General features: G+C 37.4%; 1 protein-coding gene and 1 pseudogene across 2 annotated transcripts in view; one reads left to right on the top strand and one right to left on the bottom strand.

Moving 5' to 3' along the window:
* GABRR3 (gamma-aminobutyric acid type A receptor subunit rho3) overlaps window positions 1–15,494 on the bottom strand; it is a 190,856-nt gene that overhangs the window by 65,946 nt on the left and 109,416 nt on the right. The gene's annotated exons all lie outside the window — the stretch shown is intronic.
* Window positions 5,431–14,262, top strand: LOC309660265 (olfactory receptor 5AC1-like; annotated as a pseudogene). Its single transcript has one exon. The product of its transcript is annotated as an olfactory receptor 5AC1-like (transcript).

Genomic DNA, 15,494 nt, shown 5'->3' with positions numbered 1-15,494 from the left:
GGCAGGACATATTTAAAGTGATGAAGGAGAAAAACCTACAACCAAGATTACTCTACCCAGCAAGGATCTCATTCAGATTTGAAGGAGAAGTTAAAACTTTTACAGACAAGCAAAAGCTAAGAAAATTCAGCACCACCAAACCAGCTTTACAACAAACGCTAAAGGAACTTCTCTAGGCAGGAAACACAAGAGAAGGAAAAGACCTACAAAAACAAACCCAAAACAATTAAGAAAATGGTAATAGGAACATACATATCGATAATTACCTTAAATGTAAATGGATTACATGCTCCAACCAAAAGATATACACTGGCTGAATGGATACAAAAACAAGACCCATATATATGCTGTCTACAAGAGACCCACTTCAGACTTAGGGACACATACAGACTGAAAGTGAGGGGATGGAAAAAGATATTCCATGTAAATGCTAATCAAAGAAAGCTGGAGTAGTAATTCTCATATCAGACAAAATAGACTTTAAAACAAAGACTATTACAAGAGACAAAGAAGGACACTACATAATGATCAAGGGACCAGTCCAAGAAGAAGATATAACAATTGTAAATATTTATGCACCCAACATAGGAGCACCTCAATACATAAGGCAAATGGTAACAGCCATAAAAGGGGAAATCGACAGTAACACAATCATAATAGGAGAATTAAACACCCCACTTTCACCAATGGACAGATCATCCAAAATGAAAATAAATAAGGAAACACAAGCTTTAAATGATACATTAAACAAGATGGACTTAATAGATATTTATAGGACATTCTATCCAAAAACAACAGAATACAGTTTCTTCTCAAGTGCTCATGGAACATTCTCCAGGATAGATCATATCTTGGGTCACAAATCAAGCCTTGGTAAATTTAAGAAAATTGAAATTGTATCAAGTATCTTTTCCTACCACAACGCTATGAGACTAGATATCAATTACAGGAAAAAACTCTGTAAGAAATACAAACACATGGAGGTTAAACAATACACTACTTAATAACCAAGAGATCACAGAAGAAATCAAAGAGGAAATCAAAAAATACCTAGAAACAAATGACAATGAAAACACAACGACCCAAAACCTATGGGATGCAGCAAAAGCAGTTCTAAGAGGGAAGTTTATAGCAATACAATGCTACCTTAAGAAACAAGAAACATCTCAAATAAACAACCAAACCTTACACCTAAAGCAATTAGAGAAAGAAGAATAAAAAAAACCCCAAAGATAGCAGAAGGAAAGAAATCATAAAAATCATATCAGAAATAAATGAAAAAGAAATGAAGGAAACTATAGCAAAGATCAATAAAACGAAAAGCTGGTTCTTTGAGAAGATAAAATTGATAAACCATTAGCCAGACTCATCAAGAAAAAAAGGGAGAAGATTCAAATCAATAGAATTAGAAATGAAAAAGGAGAAGTAACTGACACTGCAGAAATACAAAGGTTCATCAGAGATTACTACAAGCAACTCTATGCCAATAAAATGGACAACCTGGAAGAAATGGACTAATTCTTAGAAAAGCACAACCTTCCGAGACTGAACCAGGAAGAATAGAAAATATAAACAAACCAATCACAAGCACTGAAATTGAAACTGATTAAAAATCTTCGAACAAACAAAAGCCCAGGACCAGATGGCTTCACAGGCAAATTCTATCAAACATTTAGAGAAGAGCTAACACCTATCCTTCTCAAACTCTTCCAAAATATAGCAGAAGGAGGAACACTCCGAACCTCATTCTACAAGGCCACCATCACCCTGATACCAAAGCCAGACAAAGATGTCACAAAGAAAGAAAACTACAGGCCAATATCACTGATGAACATAGATGCAAAAATCCTCAACAAAATACTAGCAAACAGAATCCAACAGCACATTAAAAGGATAATACACCATGATCAAGTGGGGTTTATCCCAGGAATGCAAGGATTCTTCAATATATGCAAATCAATCAATGTGATACACCATATTAAGAAATTGAAGGAGAAAAACCAAATGATCATCTCAATAGATTCAGAGAAAGCTTTCGACAAAATTCAACACCCATTTATGATAAAAACCCTCCAGAAAGTAGGCATAGAGGCAACTTACCTCAACATAATAAAGGCCATATATGACAAACCCAGAGCCAACATGGTCCTCAATGGTGAAAAACTGACACCATATCCACTAAGATGAGGAACAAGACAAGGTTGCCCACTTTCACCAATAATATTCAATATAGTTTTGGAAGTTTTAGTCACAACAATCAGAGAAGGAAAAGAAATAAAAGGAATCCAAACCGGAAAAGAAGAAGTAAAGCTGTCACTGTTTGCAGATGACATGATACTATACATAGAGAATCCTAAAGATGCTACCAGAAAACTACTAGAGCTAATCAATGAATTTGATAAAGTAGCAGGATACAAAATTAATGCACAGAAATCTCTTGCATTCCTATACACTAATGATGAAGAATCTGAAAGTGAAATTAAGAAAACACTCCCATTTACCACTGCAACAAAAAGAATAAAATATCTAGGAATAAACTTACCTAAGGAGAAAAAAGACCTGTATGCAGAAAATTATAAGACACTGATGAAAGACATTAAAGATGACACAAACAGATGGAGAGATATATCATGTTCTTGGATTGGAAGAATCAACATTGTGAAAATGACTCTACTACCCAAAGCAATCTACAGATTCAAAGCAATCCCTATCAAACTACCACTGGCATTTTTCACAGAACTAGAGCAAAAAATCTCACAATTTGTATGGAAACACAAAAGACCTCGAGTAGCCAAAGCAATGTTGAGAAAGCTAAACGGAGCAGGAGGAATCAGGCTCCCTGACTTCAGACTATACTACAAAGCTACGGTAATCAAGACAGTATGGTCCTGGCACAAAAACAGAAATATAGATCAATGGAACAGGATAGAAAGCCCAGAGATAAATCCATGCACATATCATCACCTTATATTTTATAAAGGAAGCAAGAATATACAGTGGAGAAAAGATAGCCTCTTCAATAAGTGGTGCTGGGAAAACTGGACAGCTACATGTAAAAGAATGAAATTAGAACACTCCCTAACACCGTACACAAAAATAAACTCAAAATGGATTAAAGACCTAAATGTAAAGCCAGACAGTATTAAACTCTTAGAGGAAAACATAGGCAGAACATTCTATGATATAAATCACAGCAAGATCCTTTTTGACCCACCTCCTAGAGAAATGGAAATTAAAACAAAAATAAACAAGTGGGACCTAATGAAACTTCAAAGCTTTTGCACAGCAAAGGAAACCATAAACAAGACGAAAAGACAACCCTCAGAATGGGAGAAAATATTTGCAAATGAATCAACGGACAAAGGATTAATCTCCAAAATATATAAACAGCTCATTCAGCTCAATATCAAAGAAACAAACACCCCAATCCAAAAATGGGCAGAAGACCTAAATAGACATTTCTCCAAAGAAGACATACAGACGGCCACGAAGCACATGAAAAGGTGCTCAACATCACTAATTATTAGAGAAATGCAAATCAAAACTACAATGAGGTATCACCTCACTCCTGTTAGAATGGGCATCATCAGAAAATCTACAAACAACAAATGCTGGAGAGGGTGTAGAGAAAAGGGAACCCTCTTGCACTGTTGGTGGGAATGTAACTTGATACAGCCACTGTGGAGAACAATATGGAGGTTCCTTAAAAAACTAAAAATAGAATTACCATATGACCCAGCAATCCCACTACTGGGCATATACCCAGAGAAAACCGTAATTCAAAAAGACACATGCACCCGAAAGTTCATTGCAGTACTATTTACAATAGCCAGGTCATGGAAGCAACCTAAATGCCCATCAACAGACGAATGGATAAAGAAGTTGTGGTACATATATACAATGGAATATTACTCAGCCATAAAAAGGAACGAAATTGAGTCATTTGTTGAGACGTGGATGGATCTAGAGACTGTCATACAGAGTGAAGTAAGTCAGAAAGAGAAAAACAAATATCATATATTAATGCATGTATGTGGAACCTAGAAAAATGGTACAGATGAGTGAGTTTGCAGGGCAGAAATTGAGACACAGATGTAGAGAATGGACATGTGGACACCAAGGGGGGAAAACTGCGGTGAGGTGGGGATGGTGGTGTGCTGAATTGGGCGATTGGGATTGACATGTATACACTGATATGTATAAAATTGATGCCTAATAAGAACCTTCAGTATAAAAAAACAAACAAAACAAAACAAAACAAAAAAATAAATAAATAAAAAATAAACAAATGGGACCTAATGAAACTTAAAAGCTTTTGCACAGCAAAGGAAGCCATAAGCAAGACGAAAAGACAACGCTCAGGATGGGAGAAGATATTTGCAAATGAAGCCACTGACAAAGGATTAATCTCCAAAATTTACAAGTAGCTCATGCAGCTCAACATAAAAAAAAAAACCAACCCAATCCAAATATGGGCAGAAGACCTAAATAGACATTTCTCCAAAGAAGACATATAGATTGCCAACAAACACATGAAAGAATGCTCAACATCATTAATCATTAGAGAAATGCAAATCAAAACTACAATGAGATATCATCTCACACCAGTCAGAATGGCCATCATCAAAAAATCTACAAACAACAAATGCTGGAGAGGGTGTGGAGAAAAGGGAACCCTCTTGCACTGTTGGTGGTAATGTAAATTGATACAGCCACTATGGAGAACAGTATGGAGGTTCCTTAAAAAACTAAAAATAGAACTACCATATGACCCAGCAATCCCACTACTGGTCATATACCCTGAGAAAACCATAATTCAAAAATAGTCATGTACCACAATGTTCATTGCAGTTCTATTTACAATAGCCAGGACATGGAAGCAACCTAAGTGGCCATCAACAGATGAATGGATAAAGAAGATGTGGTGGGCTTCCCTGGTGGCACAGTGGTTCAGAATATGCCTGCCAATTCAGGGGACACGGGTTCGAGCCCTGGTCTGGGAAGATCCCACATGCCACGGAGCAACTAGGCCCGTGAGCCACAATTGCTGAGCCTGCGCATCTGGAGTCTGTGCTCCGCGGCGGGAGAGGCCACGACGGTGAGACACCCGCGCACCGTGTTGAAGAGTGGCCCCCACTTGCCGCAACTAGAGAAAGCCCTCGCACAGAAACAAAGACCCAACACAGCCATAAATAAATAAATAAATAAATAAATAAATAAATAAACAAATAAATAAACCCAAAAGTTAAAAAAAAAAAAGATGTGGTACATATATACAATGGGATATTACTCAGCCATAAAAAGAAATGAAATTGAGTTATTTGTAGTGAGGTGGATGGAACTAGATTCTGTCTTGCAGAGTGAAGTAAGTCAGAAAGAGAAAAACCAAATACCATATGCTAACACATATATATGGAATCTTAGAAAAAAAAATGGTCATGAAGAATCTAGGGGCAAGACAGGAATAAAGACACAGACCTACTAGAGAATGGACTTGAAGATATGGGGAGGGGGAAGGGTAAGCTGGGATAAAGTGAGAGAGTGGTATGGACATATATACACTACCAAATGTAAAATAGATAGCTAGTGGGAAGCAGCCGCATAGCACAGGGAGATCAGCTTGGTGCTCTGTGACCACCTAGAGGGGAGCTGTAGGGAGGGTGGGAGGGAGGGAGATGCAAGAGGGAAGAGATATGGGGATATATGTATATGTTTAACTGATTCACTTCGTTATAAAGCAGAAACTAACACACCATTGTAAAGCAATTATACTCCAATAAACATGTTAAAAAAAAAAAGAACATAGGAGAATATAAATGATATATTATTCAATTACAAGTAGTTTGTGAAAAATATGTGTAGCTGTAGCATAATCATATATATAAAATTTTCAATAAATTATATATATAAATGTATGTAAAACAAATATATATGTAAATATACCAAGAGAGGTACATGCATTGGTTAAAGGTGAAAGAAAAAATACCCAAAATTTAAATGTATTTTCCAGTGATTAGTGAGATTACAGCAATTTGTTTCCTTTGTGCTTTTCTACATTTTCAATTTTTTTCTACAATTAGGTTGTAATTTTTCTACTATTAAACTGAAATTGCTTTTAGAAGAAAGAAACAAGCTATGAAAATAATAGTTGCAAATGAGTATGTTCAAAATGATATGTTGATTAACCTATAATACCCAATAGATTGACTTTATTCTACAGGGAATCTTTTGGTAGCATTGAGGGAGTTTCAATATTATCTTCACAAACAGATTTGAAGATGGGAGGATATAAATACCTTTCCTTCTAAACTGCATTTCTCAAAGAAGATTAATGAGATGAATAATTGTTTTTGACATTTTTGTTCTTGTACTTTAAGAGTTCTTCATGAAAATTTATGTTTTATGGCATCTCTGCATCTTCTATTGGGATTGGGTGAGAATTCAATGCTTTATTTTATTGTCATTATCCTTTCCATGAAATGTGATAGAACATATCATTTTAGTACCAAGAGTTTCTCAGGAACTGTCAAAATATCTGAAAAAAATTTGAAATGATTTAACTACCAAATGGAACAGGCAGCAATCCTGAACTGAACAGTTAAATAAACATTATGTTCAAGCCTCTGAACCCTTAGGGATACAAGCTATATATATATTTGTAGAATGAAGATTTGAATTGGTGATATTACATATAGAGTTTGTGTGTTTAACCGTTATACTCTACTAGTTAACTAAATAGCAAAGAGGAGTCATAGACTCATAGACTTTGGGCAGATGTGCCTTAGAAAATCCAGTGCACTACAGATGAGAATCTTAGAACAAGGTCATAAAGTGGTTTAGGCATTGTCGTTTAGTAATTTAGAGGTGGAATTGAGACTCAAAGCTTCAGAAATTTTGTTACATTTTTGTGAAGATTTTCTTTGCCAGGATAATGAGTTATGGAACCAATCTATTTAATAGTTTGTGTCTGTAAAAGTGGAATTCATTCTAGCCTTTACTGTACTGTCACAGAATCCAGAAGATTTTCCAACAGTGAAGAATCATAGGGTTATGGAGTTTTAAGGGCAGTCTATGCCTTTGTCTTCAATCCGGTTCTTGTTTAGATTGTTACTTCTCTGGAGATAGGCAGAAAGAAGGAGTTCACCACATCTGCCCCAAGCCATACCTCATTATTGTATTCTAGGCAGAATGTAAAATGTAGATAATCTGCTACTTTCAATGATATGACAGCAGTGTGCTTGCTCAATGACTACTGCCAATGTTACCAGCCTCTCTTTTTGTACTTTTTAAGTCTAATCTTAATCTCAAACAAATTTTCTCTTTTCCTATTCCTTATGAAGTTTGCAGAAGTGCTTTCCTCAACATAGCCTCCCTTTTTAAAGGAAAAAAATAACAAACAAAAGAAAAAAACAACCCCCCCCCAAAACCTCTATGCGCATTTCTGTAGAAAATACCCCAATTCTTCTATATATTTACTGTTCAAATATTATTCTTGTCAGAACTGAATTCACAAACCCTATCTTCCTCAAATTTTCTACATTGTTTCCTTTTTTTGAATTACAGTGCAGGCACTTTGAGAAAATGTTTCAGGCTAGCATAGACTTGGCAGTGAAATCTTCATCTACGTTCTGCAGAGTTGGTGACTAGGATATAGAAATAAAAATTTGTGCTGGAATGACTCCCATGTGGTTGGGCATGTCATAAAAGCCAGGGAACTGTGAATCCAAGTCTTATTCCCTTGCATGGTTATATACTTAGATCAGCTGTTTCTAAATGTCTAGATCCTTCTTTAGATAACCGAGGCAGGGATTTGGATGCACAGAACACATTGTATATTCAGAAATGTATACAATTTGTCACTGATAAGATGCATTGTGATGATGTGGACTTAGGTTTATCCCTCTGGGTTTCCACAGGATCTAGCCTTCTCATTTGCTTCACAGGATTATAAGATTAACAGGTGCATTTGTAATTTGGGGCTCTTTTCTGCCTCAGCTATCTTCATGTTAGCCATTGCCTACCAACGTGTTTCATCGTTTCTCCTCATTTGATTTGGGTGTAAACAAAATCTTAATTTTTACTATTTAAATTGAATCCAGATATTCAAAACATTGAACACTGGCTATTCTTTCCACTTTGGTGTTTTTTTGTAATGTTACATTCTACCCTGACTTTGATAGTCTCACTTGTAATCTGAAAAAGGGCAGGGAAGGAAAATCCTTATAATTGTTTTAGAATTATGTGTTTCTGACATATTAGAAATATTCTTGGTTAACTGCATGATAATTGTCTACACTGGCATGTAGAGTCCTAGCTCTTAGACTCTTCCCAAATCTGCAGATAAGCTGGTTAATATCTGTTCTTTTCTCTCTTCTTAAAGGAGGGGTTATTTTAACATCATTGGTAAAACACAGAGTTACAGTTTTACAGTGTGGGTGAGCTAGGAATGACAGTGTTCTAGCTTAGGAGACACTAAATAAATGTTTGATGATTATGTTCACATATTAGAATTTATTGAGTAAAATTAAAAAGAGTCTATTTGAAATTTGGTGTTGTTTTGAGGAATGTATAACCAAAAGAGTCTATTAGGAATTTGGGGTAATTTTTGATGAATACATAATCAAACATAATGATAATGGATAGGAAACAGCAAAAATGAAATTTTAACTTACTGTCTTACTACTCTACCCATTAATGTCTTAGTAGGAAATGATACATATCCACTGTACAAAGATACAGTCTATTTTTTTGGTTCAATAGAAAAGTTACAATTGAGTTCTTGAGAAACGGTGAAAACACTTTTGAACCTGCACCAGTCTCACTTTTTAGAGACTGTAGAATAAAACGTATTACATATTTTTTATTCTTAATTTTGTAGAACATTTCACTGTTAATACATTCAGTTTTAAGGTATTTATGAGTGACAAGTTATGGACTAAGTCAAATGGTGTCCACAGCCTGCTCCATAAACCTTTTAGGTAAATATATATTTGAAAAACCTTTAAAAAACTCCTTCCTCCTCAGAATTCTTTATAATATACTTAACACTCTTCAGTGTGTTTTAAAAAAGAGAGACCCTTTACCTTCATATTTGTTCAGTAAAGGGCATCTGAAATACGGAAATGTGACACTGCAATCCAATATAAGTTTTCAATTAACCTTGATTAATTTTTTTCATTTCATTTTTCCATTGCAGTGATCAGCCTGAGTGAATATGATAGAAGCAAACAAGACATGGTGACTGAGTTGGTTCTCACAGGGCTTATAGATCTTCTAGGGCTGCAGGTCTCCTGTTCCTGGTGTTCTTGGTGATCTCCCTCACCACTGTGGTGGGCAACCTTGGACTGATTTTTCTCATCTGGAAGGACCCCCATCTTCACAACCCCATTTATACATTCCTTGGCAGTTTAGCCTTTGCAGATGCTTGTTCTTCATCTTCTGTAATTCCCAAGATGTTTATACATTTTTTATCAAAAAATCATGTGATACCTCTCCTTGTATGGCCCAATTATATTTTTTTTAGGTTCAGTGCCATTTCAGAATGTTTCCTCCTGGTAGTGATGGCCTATGACTGCTATATAGCCATATGCAACCTCTTGCTTTATCCAGTGGTGATGTCCAACAGACTCTGTATTCAGTTTATAGGTGTTTCATATTTCATTGGTTTTCTACATTCAGCAATTCATGTGGGTTTGTTATGTAGATTAACTTTCTGCAGGTCCAATGTAATACATTATTTCTACTGTGAAATTTTACAACTGTTCAAAATTTCTTGCACTGATCTTACAGTTAATACACTTCTGGGTTTTATCTCTTCAGCTTTTATACAAGTCTTCAGTTTTATGACCATCATGGTTTCTTACACCCGTGTCCTCTTTGCCATCCTGAAAAAAAAGTCTGAAAAGGGCAGGGGCAAAGCCTTCTCCACATGCAGTGCTCACCTGCTCTCTGTTTTCTTGTTTTATGGCACTTTTTTCTTCATGTATGTGCATCCTGGGTCTGGGCCCTCTGGAGATCACGACAAAATGTATTCTTTATTTTATACGATAATAATTCCTCTACTAAATCCTTTTATTTCCAGCCCGAGGAACAAAGAGGTTATACGTGCCTTGAGAAGAATAATAAAGAAATGAATAGTTGCTAGACAATTTTCAAACTGTTTCTTCTTTACTGTCTGCTGAAAAAAGCCCCCAGTCCTAAAGATTAGCCATGACTATGCCATTTCATCAGAGGGTTAGTGGTCATTGTGGTCCATGGCTCTGTGTGAAGGAACCCAGCTTCCTATTATGTTTACTTGGATATGGGGCCAGTGAAAGTTTGGTAATCTTACCTATAACTAGCTCATTTAGAAACACTGTGCTCCATTTTTGTTTAAGCATTTAGTTTATGCAAATTAGCTATTTTCCTGGCACTTAAACATTCTAGATAGTAATTGACAGTTTTACTGAGAAATAGCTGTGAGGCTGGCATACAGGGTTAGTCACTTAGTTCCTGAGTGAGCCTAGCTCACTGCTCTGGACCTACAAAGTAATAAGGCTTCACTGTTCTCTGCCGTACACAGTAACTCCAGTAGACTGATAAAAATAAAAGTGCTTCTTGACAGAATATACTCCTGAGAAGAAATGTACAGTTTAGTGATAAAGGAAAAAGTAAAAAGTTCTAAAAATTTGGTGGATCTTAGGAAGACAAATGGAAGCTGGCATGAATTGAAGAATAGAGCATCAAAATTAACCACAGTTCATATGTATAACTCCACATACTGTTTTTTATAAGGGATATTGCATGTAGCATGATATTCCATAACTTATAAGTTTAGGAATATCTGAGTGTAATAAGAAGCAATTTCAGAGATCAGCGTTGATTGCATTACTGTTCCAATCAGTTTTAGCAGAAGCTGACTGGGAAGAAGGCAGGGAACCTAGATCAGAGTCAAGAACCTGGTTTAGTATGTAAAGATATGGATGAAAACTTGTGTCAATGAACTCCCTACCACTAATGTACTTCAGTTTGGGACGTGATCACTTAAATATACATACCCCAATTTATTTTAGAAGTATTAAATAGACATAAATGATTCAACTCCTCTGTTAGCAAAACATGTTCCTTGGACAATCTGTTTTTTCTTAGCACATTCACTTAGGAAAAATAATTATACAAAATGAGAATGTAGTTTAAATTGTTTAAGAATAAAAATATGCTTGTTGTTCTAGTATTTTAAAAACACTTTAGATCTCAATAGTTCCAACAAACATACTAAAAGTATTATCTAAAAGTGTAGGCATATGGTAAATTTATTTTATCACTTAAATTTAGCATACAAGCATTAATGGAAAAATTCAACTTGTTTGTATGGTCTCAAGATTAATTCAAATTGGTCCCCAATAACAAAATTTATTTTAAAAATATCCCACATGATTAAAAACTTTAAAAACTATCTGTACTTGTAGGTGATTTTCAGCAATTTCAGTCTGTGCAACTCATCTTGTAAACTAAATTGGTTTCCTTAACATTTTAATTTTCTTTTTGAGTAAAATCATTTTCTATAATTTACTATTGGTTTTTAAAAGTAAATACTAAATACTTTTTATTATTTATGTACATGTAAATACATTTATTTCTTAATGTACATGGTACAACATGTTTTATCTGAAGTATTTGCAAAAGCAACTACAGTAGTCTCCCCTTATCTGTGGGGAAATACGTTCCAAGACACCCCGTGGATGCCTGAAACTGCTGATAGTACTGAACCCTGTTTTCTGTTCATGTTTTCTACCCACAACTTTAATATCTTTTCCAGCTTAACTAAGCATTTATCACACACTGTGCCTGTAACTTTTGCAGTTTGAGGTGCAACAGCAAAACTAGCAAGAATTTATTTCTCTTTCTTCACAATTAAACGAATAGAAGATTTGTTCTTACCATAGATGTTAGCAGCCTCAGCATATGATTTTTTTTCTTTCCTATTAAGTTGAGAACTTTCATATTTTCACTTAAAGGAAGCACTTTATGGCTTTTCTTTGGCAATTTCAAATTGCCAACATCACTACCCTTGTGCTTCAGGGCCATTATTAAGTAAAATGAGGATTACTTGAAAACAAACACTGCAATACCGCAAAACTCAATCTGATAACCCAGACAGCTACTAAGTGACTAAGGGCAGGTAGTGTATATAGCGTGTATGCTAGGCAAAGAGATGGTTCACATCCCGGACAGGATGGAGTAGGACGGTGTGAAATTTCATCATGCTACTCAGAATTGGTGTACAATTTCAAACCTATGAATTGTTTATTTCTAGAACCATTTAATATTTTCAGAACATGATTGACCTTGGGTAATGGAAACTGTGGAAAGCAAAACTGTGGATAAGGGGGAACTACTGTATATGTTATGATATCTTAATATCTTTACAATTGCACAAGTAATACATGATTTTATCAGGATTATTTTCAACAAAATTCCGGCTATTATACACATTAAGTTGAACTATAGTAGTTTCCTCCAGTTTGATGGCCCCCTGAGGAATTGACATTTATACAATCTTGCAATGTCAACTCAGGAGATGCATCAACTTGGGATAAATTAGATCCTAGCTAGGCTTGGTATGAACTGATTGCTGATCTGAAATGTTCCTAAGTGTGTTGTATGTCAAGTATCTCAAAATTGTTTATTGTACAGTCTGTATTTTATGGAATGCAGCTGCACTAAAAAGTGGATGTGAGGCAAATGTCCTTCTAAGTGGTGGGTGACAAGCAAGTTATTTATGCTGAGAGACTGCAGACCCTCCCTGCACCTTCCTTGTGCTGAGTGATCTGTACTTAGATCAGTTTGCATTCAGTGAATGACTTTGGATCAAAAAGTCTACAAATAATAAATGTGGGACAGAGTGTGAAGAGAATCCTCCTACACTGTTGTTGGGAATGTAAATTGGTGCAGCCACTATGGAAAACAGTATGGAGGTTCCCTAAAAAACTAAAAATAGAGTTACCATATGATCCAGCAATCCCACTCTTGTTCACATACCTGGAAAAGACAAAAGCTCTAATTCAAAAAGATACATGCATCCCAATGTTCATAGCAGCATTATTTACAATAGCCAAGACATGGAAGCAACCTAAGAGTTCCTCAACAGATGAATGGATAAAGAAGATATGGTCTATCTATCTATCTATCTATCTATCTATCTATCTAGATATACCATATATATGTTTATAATATATATATTACTCAGCCATAAAAAAGACAAATAATGCCGTTTGAAGCACCATGGATGGACCTAGAGAACATCATACTAAGTGAAGTAAGTCAGACAGAGAAAGACAAATATATGGTAACACTTATATGTGGAATCTAAAAAATAGTATAAATAAACTTATTTACAAAACAGAAAGAGACTCACAGACATACTTATGGTTACCAAAGGGGAAGTAGCAGGGGAGGGATAAGCTGGGATTATGGAATGAATAGATGTGCACTACCATATATAAAATAGATAACTGGTTACAGCCGCAGCAAGATGGCAGAGTACAAGGAGGTGGAGCTCACCTCCTCACACAAGTATAACACAAATACATCTACAAATGGAAAAATTCTCACAGAACACCTACTGAACACTAGCAGAAGACCTCAAACACCTGAAAGGACAAGAAAGATCTCCATGTAAGTGAGTAGGATGAACGAAAGAAAAAAAAGGAAGTGGGATGGGACCTGTGCCCCTGGGAGGGAGCTGAAAAAGAAGAAAAGTTCCCACATCCTGGGAAGACCCTCACTGGTGGGGAGATTAGCCAGGACAGAAAGGGAGCTTCAGAGGCTCAGAGGAGAGCGCAACAACTGGGTTGTGTCAGGCAGAACAGAGAGAGCTACACAGACAGTCGTGCCACCACCCTGCACACCCCAGACTGAGATGTGCGTCCGATGGTACAGGGGGCGCTGGGTGCTGAAACGTGGGGCTCAGAGGACAGATCTTGGGAGAGGACTGCTATTGGCTGCGAGAGACAGCCTGAAGGGGCTGGAGTGTGGTATGGCTGCAACCAGGGGTGTTTGTGGAAGAAGCCTGGGCCCACCAAAGAAGCGAAGCTCCATTGTTAAGTGGCACATGAAGGGGAGGGGCTACCATAACAGCCTCTTTCTCCACATGCCGGCTCCTGTCTTAGTGGCTCCCATGCCCCAGCCACTGCCTCAGGGGCGCCCACCTTTGTGGGCTCCTGCACCCCAGCCACCACCTCAGCAGGCTCTCGTGCCCCAGCCACCACCTCGGGGGCTCTTGTGCCCCAACTGCTGCCTTGGTGGACTACTGCACCCCAGCCGCTGCCTCAGCAATCTCCAGGAGCAGATGCCAGTGGGTTGCCCATGCCCATAGGTGGGGCTGAAACCACAGCTGAGCCCCAAAGGCCACGTGACTTAGGAAGCAAGGCTGAAATGTCTCCACACAGCTGTGTGAGCCACAGATTTACACCTCTGCTGCTGGCTTTGTAAATTCAGCACCTGCAGGACATCCAAGTGGATAATGGGTGTTCCCGTGGCTGGGTAGGTTCTGGCCTTAGCAGCTATGGGCTTTGTGGGCACATGCACATGGGAACTGGGCCAGGCCAGGGTCTGAGCTGCCTCCATAGCTCCCACAGTGGGTCCAGGTTCATGACTACTGTAGTCCTGGGACCTGACTTCAGTGGACCTGTGATGGTGGCTTTGTGAAAACAACACCTGAGGGACACCAGGGCCAATTGCCAGCATTCCCAAGGTTGAGATGGGGCCAAGGGCAGTGCCAATAACAAAGTATTTTGTGAGCCCACACAATGGGTGATGGGTGACACCACAGAACACACTCACCAGTGAACATCTCTGACAGAGGAATACTCAGTGGTTCCTCTCCCAGTGGGAGCATCCCAATCCCACCTATCTCACACTGCAGCTCAGAAACACAGCCTAGAAACAGATCTAGGGACTTCTACTCCAACAACTAGGGAACAGACCCAGCCCCTGACAGGGCAGTGACAACCACAGAGCAAAGGGGAGGCCTTACACAATATCCAGTGCAGGCTCTGGTCACCACAACACCAGTAGCACCTCCTATCAAGAGGATAATGACCAGCATACACTGAGGAAAGAGGTGGCAGGCATTCACACTGAAAACAGCCCTTGCACCAAAAAAATTAAACCCACACAGGCTACACAGGGATGCTCCCACACAAAAATAGCCCTCCAAGACCAAGTAGATAACTGTTTCTCCTAAACTCATAGAGCAAGAGAAATACAAGTAAAATGAAGAAGCAGAGGAACCACTCTCAATTAAAAGATCAAGAGATTCCCCTGAAAGAACAATCAATGAAACAGACCTCTTCAGTCTAATAGACATTGAGTTCAAAAAGAGATAATAAAAATAGTGAAGGAATTAAGAAGGACTATTGATAGAAATGCAGATTACTATAAAAAGGAATTAGAAACTATAAACAGGAACCAAGAAAAATTAGAGAACTCATTCACTGAGGTGAAAGCTGAAC

The sequence above is a fragment of the Balaenoptera physalus genome, assembly GCF_965194825.1.
Source record: "Balaenoptera physalus genome assembly, chromosome: 4".
NCBI classification, from domain to species: Eukaryota; Metazoa; Chordata; class Mammalia; order Artiodactyla; family Balaenopteridae; genus Balaenoptera; species Balaenoptera physalus.
Note: the sequence above shows the minus strand (reverse complement) of the source record. Positions and strands in the feature narration are given on the sequence as shown.